At 40.6% G+C, this 5,684-nt stretch overlaps 1 long non-coding RNA gene across 1 annotated transcript; it reads left to right on the forward strand.

Annotated features, from left to right (window-relative positions):
• The first annotated feature begins 1,062 nt into the window (after window positions 1–1,062).
• On the forward strand, window positions 1,063–4,051 carry LOC118479022. The gene is made up of 2 exons (XR_004859428.1): window positions 1,063–1,185; window positions 3,852–4,051. It is a non-coding gene; the product is annotated as an uncharacterized LOC118479022 (long non-coding RNA).
• Window positions 4,052–5,684: the final 1,633 nt, after the last annotated feature.

Genomic DNA, 5,684 nt, shown 5'->3' on the forward strand with positions numbered 1-5,684 from the left:
AGAATAGAAAAGAATTTTAATAGAAAAGAAAAGATTTAAATTCATTATATTAGAATAAAATAAAAGATATTATACAAAAGCATTAAAATAGAATAAAATTGAAATAGGATAGAACAGCATGAGCTGCTCCTTATATTGGAGTTGAAGGACGTGCCCAGAGCAGCTGTAGTCTTGGCCGTCACCGTGGGCTGGCTTCTCAGAACTTCTCCTCTCTTTTACTTTTTGGTTAGGGTTTTTGTGTATGAATGGTGGTGGGATTGTTTGTTTGTTTGTTGGGGTTTTTTTGTTTTGTGTTGATTGTTAGAGGTTGGGGTTTTTTTAGGGGAGGGGGGGGGATTAAGAGTTTGTCCGTTTGCTGGTTTGTTTGTCAGTTGTCTGTCTGTACGAGTGTGCTCATCTTTTATAGAATAGTATAGAATGCAGTAGTATTGTATTGTATTATTATGTCTATAGATGGTGATAATTATATTATAATGATGATAATATGGATTATAATGATGATGATGATGATGGTGGGGATGAAGATGATAATAAGGATGATGATGATTGTTAGGCCCACTTCCCTGCTAGTATACAGCGCCCATTTAGTTTTTCTCTCAGTTGCTCCTGAGGAAGCCCAAGAGTCGAAACGTAGTGGTTGAACTGTGTATAATAAACAAATTTTAAACATTTTATATTGTTATATGTTATTTTGTTTGAAATTCAAACAAGACTCTGTCTCCTACTTTGCTTTCAAAACATTGATAACAATGATGATGAGGACAATCAATAAACCAAAATAAAAAAAATGACACGTTGGCGGGTGCTCTGGTGTGGTTTGCTTCTTGCTTCTTCTTTCCTATCAAACATCTATCGTCCTTATCTCCCCTTCTTCTTTTTCATGTTTGTTACTTACTCTCTTGTAACACCTCTAATTTTCTGGCGCTCATATGACCTTATGCAGTTGCGAGCGCCGTAAAACCTCTAAACCTCTACTAAAACTAAAAGAACAGAGTCTTTAACTTTAATTTTTTGTTTTACTTTGTTTTTGTATTTATTGTTTTTTGTTTTTTCATGTCAAGCTTGACTCAGATGACTCCTCCAGTCCTGCGTCCTGTGACTTTGGCGACACGTTTGGTCGTTGCGGCGGGAAATTGTTATCTCGGAATGGCTGTGTCGGAACCACGACCGTGAGGTATAGTCTAGGTGAGTGGGTGGTTGGCGGGTGCTCTTGTGTGGTTTGCTTCTTCTTTCCTAGCAAACTATCTATCTATCTATTTATCGTGTGTTGATAGGGGCGTTAATAAGCCCGTACCATTTCCAAACATCTATCGTCCTTATAAATCTCCCCCTCCTTCTATTTTGTGTTTATAACTCTCTTGTACTTGTAACACCTTAAGTCTTCGACACTTATAAGATAACAGAATTGTGTTGCAAGTGCCTTAAAACTCTTAACACATGACACCCAGAGGGCCTGGACGGGAAGTCCATTCCTAGATCCTAAGCAAGGGGAAGGAACCCACCTCACGTGAATAGAAGCCTTTAAAAAACACATTTTAAAACTACTAAACAAATTCCAAAATCCAATCCTGAAAAAATAAAAGTTAAAACGCAAAATGAATGTAGTTTCAGAAAAATATAACTTTATGTCTGCGCAAACTCTTGGAAATGTTCTAACTTTAGTTCAATTGGAGTGTCCGACCCGTCACTCTCACTCTCAGCCTCGCGGTCGGGCCCTAGATCTAAATTCTAGATTTTCTACGTCTGATCAATCCGAATCGCCCCAAACTCTTGCTACGTTTTCATCAAAATCTGAGTCTTCTGATTTGCCATGTGCTTGTTTTGGCTCAAATCCATCGTTATTTCCTTTTTCGATCTCAACTGTGTCGTTTTTCAACAAGTGGAGACACTTTCGAAGTGTCGGTAACGCGATCACACTTCGTTCGGCTCTAATACTAAAACTACTGCCCCGAAAAATTTCATTTCAGTATCAAACGAAAGAAGAAACTTTTTGCAATAACTATACAAATCAAAATCTCGGCCCCAGCGCCTCGCCAAGGCGAGATTTCGTTTCTAAAGACGCTAGGTCGGCGCGGGCGGTTCCGGGCGAGTCAAGGTGGAGAGCGCAAGGGAATTCGCGGGCGAGTTAGGGTGTAATGTCTTAATAAAACCAGAAAAAAACCTACATTTTTCTCCCCTCCTTCTATTTTGTGTTTGTTACTCTCTTATAACACCTCAAATTTTCGGCACTTATAACCTAATTGTGTTGCAAGTACTGTAAAACTCTTACTAAAATAAATAGTCTAGGTGAGTAGACCGTACGAAAGGGGGGATATTAACATGTTCTTATGCACTGTAGAATTGTAAATGAGCTGATTTACCAATGTCATGCTCATACTGTGCCGAACAACATAGGGGGAACTGCTGGGGTTTTTTTCCTCATCCTTACTTTTACTATCGTCATTTATCCTCTACTTCTTTTGTATGTTTGTCACTTTCTTGTGACCCGCTATTTTTCAGGATGCCTTGATAGTCGAAGCAGACCTTGTGCTGTTGAGGCTAGAGAGGTGAGCAGAGTAAGTCAGATTCCCCGTTTGGACTTCTCTGTTGACATCCACCCCTTGGCGCTCATATGACCTTATGCAGTTGCGAGCACTGTAAAATTTTACTAAAGCAAAAACGAAAAATACAGTCTAGCACGTACATAGTGAAATCAGTATGACGAGGAAATTTGTTCGGTTATTTTCGAATTTCAATATGTACGTGTGTTATGTAATAATGCAAAGAATATTTAATTTATACATCCCAGAAATAATTCTGGACCAAAAAAATATTTTTCTTATATTGTGCGAATTTCGCTGTGTGTAGCCTACATGTTTTTTGTAATAATATACAGAGAGATACAAAGAATATATATATATATATATTGTGAGGCAGCGTGGTGAAATCAGGCACTCGTCAAAATACAGAAATTAGAAAAACAGGTATTTTTCCGCCAGTTTGAAAATTTTTATCGAATTTTTATTTTTGAGCTCAACCTCTTATATCCCATATATAAACACATTTCCATGTGACTTTTACTGAAAAACATTGATTAAAGGCACAAAATATGTCATTGTCCTGTTTTCAAAGACTCTTTAACTTTAGCTATTGATTTACCAAACTTTTAACGGCCATTTTCTTACTAATTTCACCACTGAAACCAGGCTACCTCACTTCCTTCAATCGCAAGTATCTTGCGTCCTATTCAAGATAGATTGATATTTATTTCATTGAAAGCAAGGCAAATAAATCAGCTTTCAGATTATACCAATAACTCCACATGGCCAAAAATTGACGAGCGCCTGACTCCACCTGGCCGTCACTCATATGATGGTTTCTCTTAAGGACAAGCGGGGTAACCCAGATTTCAGGAGGTGGGTGGTTGGCGGATGCTCTGGTGTGGTTTGCTCCTTCTTTTCTATCAAATATCTATTGTCTTTATCTCCCCTCCTTCTTTTTTATGTTTGTTACTCTCTTGTAACACCTCTAATCTTCTGGCAGTCATATGACCTTATGCAGTTGCGAGCGCCGTAAAACCTCTACTAAAGCAAAAGCAGATTTCGGGAGTTTCCAGAAATCTTGACCTACACCAAAAGTGGGCTTTGCCCTTCCTATAGGAGAAGTCTGGTTTCATTGGTGTGAATATTTGTTTAGTTATAGAGAAAACTCTCCTTGCTTTTTAATGAAACTGAACAAGGAACTTTACCTTCGGTATCTCAAAACAGCATTTTTGGGGATGGCCCATTTGTCCTGAAAAGCGACCATATATGCTCCAGAAAATCCTTCTGGACCCAAAAATCTATTCATTATGTGTGTGTGTTTTGCTCAAGAATGGAACTCTGGGCCCTTGTGTGCGACAGCGAAGTGCCTAACTAACTGTCACACGTCGGATTCGGGACAACCGTTATAAACTTTGGACTGAAGCGGAAGATTTTTCCGAAACCCTGCGAGCTGTGACAAAAACTGCCAGAAAACGGAAATTGGACTTTGTTTCAGACAGCTAAGGAGAAAAAAAACCAAGAAAAAAAAATGGTTATGGCTGGGGTTGGGGGATTTTGTTAGGGATCAGGGATAGGGTTAGGGTTAGGGCTAGTGATCAGGGTTAGGGTATAGGGATCAGGGTCTGGGTAAGGGTTAGGGGTTAAGTGTTTCAGTTAGGGTTAGGGATCAAGGATAAGGTTAGGGGTGAGGTGTTTTGGTTAGGGCTAGGTTTAGGGATAGAAATAAGATTAGGGGTTAGGTGTTATGGATCAGGGTTAGGGAATAGGGTTAGGGTTAGGATGTTAAAAAACTTGAAAACTTCTCTCTTTAGTGGAACAGTTTCAAACTCATGGTCTTGACAGACTGTTTACTCGTACCGTAAGACTTTTCCTCCTGCTCCAAGTCTTCTTTTACGCTGCCCCAGAATGGGAGCTTTTTGGGGTTGTCTTTTTTTCTGTCTTGTCTGTGTGTGTGTATGTGTGTGTATATGTTATTGTCTGTGTGTGTGTATATGTTATTGTCTGTGTGTGTGTGTGTGTGTGTGTGTGCAAGCTTGAGCACATATTATTCTGTCTCTATTATCTTTTCCTTCTCTCTGTCTCTCTCTCACTCTCTGTCTCTCTCTCTCACTCTCTGTCTCTCTCTCTCACTCTCTGTCTCTCTCTCTCACTCTCTGTCTCTCTCTCTCACTCTCTGCCCCCTCTTCCCTGATCGATCTCTTTCTTGCGCCCCCGCCTTTTCTGTCTCCCTCTCTCCTCCTTTCTCTCTCCTCCTCCCTCTCCCTCCTCAACCTTCCTTTCCCCTCTCTTTCTTCCTCTTTCCTCCTCTAAATTCTTTCTTTATCGCAGTAAAAAAAAACAAAAAAACCTCTACAACATGTCCCCTCTCCCCCCCCCCCAGGAACTGTCCTAAGCGTGGCCTGCGTAAGCCTGAACTACATGCCAGCAGAGTGCCCCTTTGCCTGCCAAGACGTTTGTCAAGTGAACAACGCATTCCAAACCTCCGGCTCCCCCTGCATAGAAGGCTTTAGCTACTTCGTGGACAGGCGCGCTCAGAAACTCACCGTGACCAAGGGCTGTGGGGCCATATTCCATGTCAGTTGCCAAAACTGCGGTGTTGGGGTTTAGTAAATTAGTTGGTCGCTTTTTAGGACAAGTGGGATATCCCGAAAAATGCCATTTTGAGAAAATGGAAGGTAAAGTTTTTGCCCCCTTTTCAGTTTCATTAAAAACCGAGGAGAGTTTTCTATTAACTAAAAAATATATATAACCAATGAAACCAAACTTCTCCTACAGGTAGGGCAATGCCCTCTTTTGGTGTAGGAACAGATTTCTGGAAACCCCGAAATCTGGGTTAGCCCGCTTGTCCCTAAAAGTAATAAAAGCGATCAGTGAACCCTATTCGTACGTCCTGGGGTCATCCGGGGTTGTATTCTTCGCCTAAATTAGAATACTTCTAGGGCGAAGATCTCTTTGAAACTTTCAGTATTTCTCCAAAAATTCTTTTGACAGACTGCTATGCAAAGCGTACGGATCGGATTGACGAGTAAATGTCCTCTTTGGAAAGTGGTGGCACAGAGTTCCCCACGTCGTATAGATACGATAGTAAAACACAACATACGGATAGGGTTAAGTGGTGGCACAGAGTTCCCCACGTCGTATGGATACGATAGTAAAACAGGA

Source organism: Aplysia californica, unplaced genomic scaffold (assembly GCF_000002075.1).
Source record: "Aplysia californica isolate F4 #8 unplaced genomic scaffold, AplCal3.0 scaffold01436, whole genome shotgun sequence".
NCBI lineage: Eukaryota > Metazoa > Mollusca > Gastropoda > Aplysiida > Aplysiidae > Aplysia > Aplysia californica.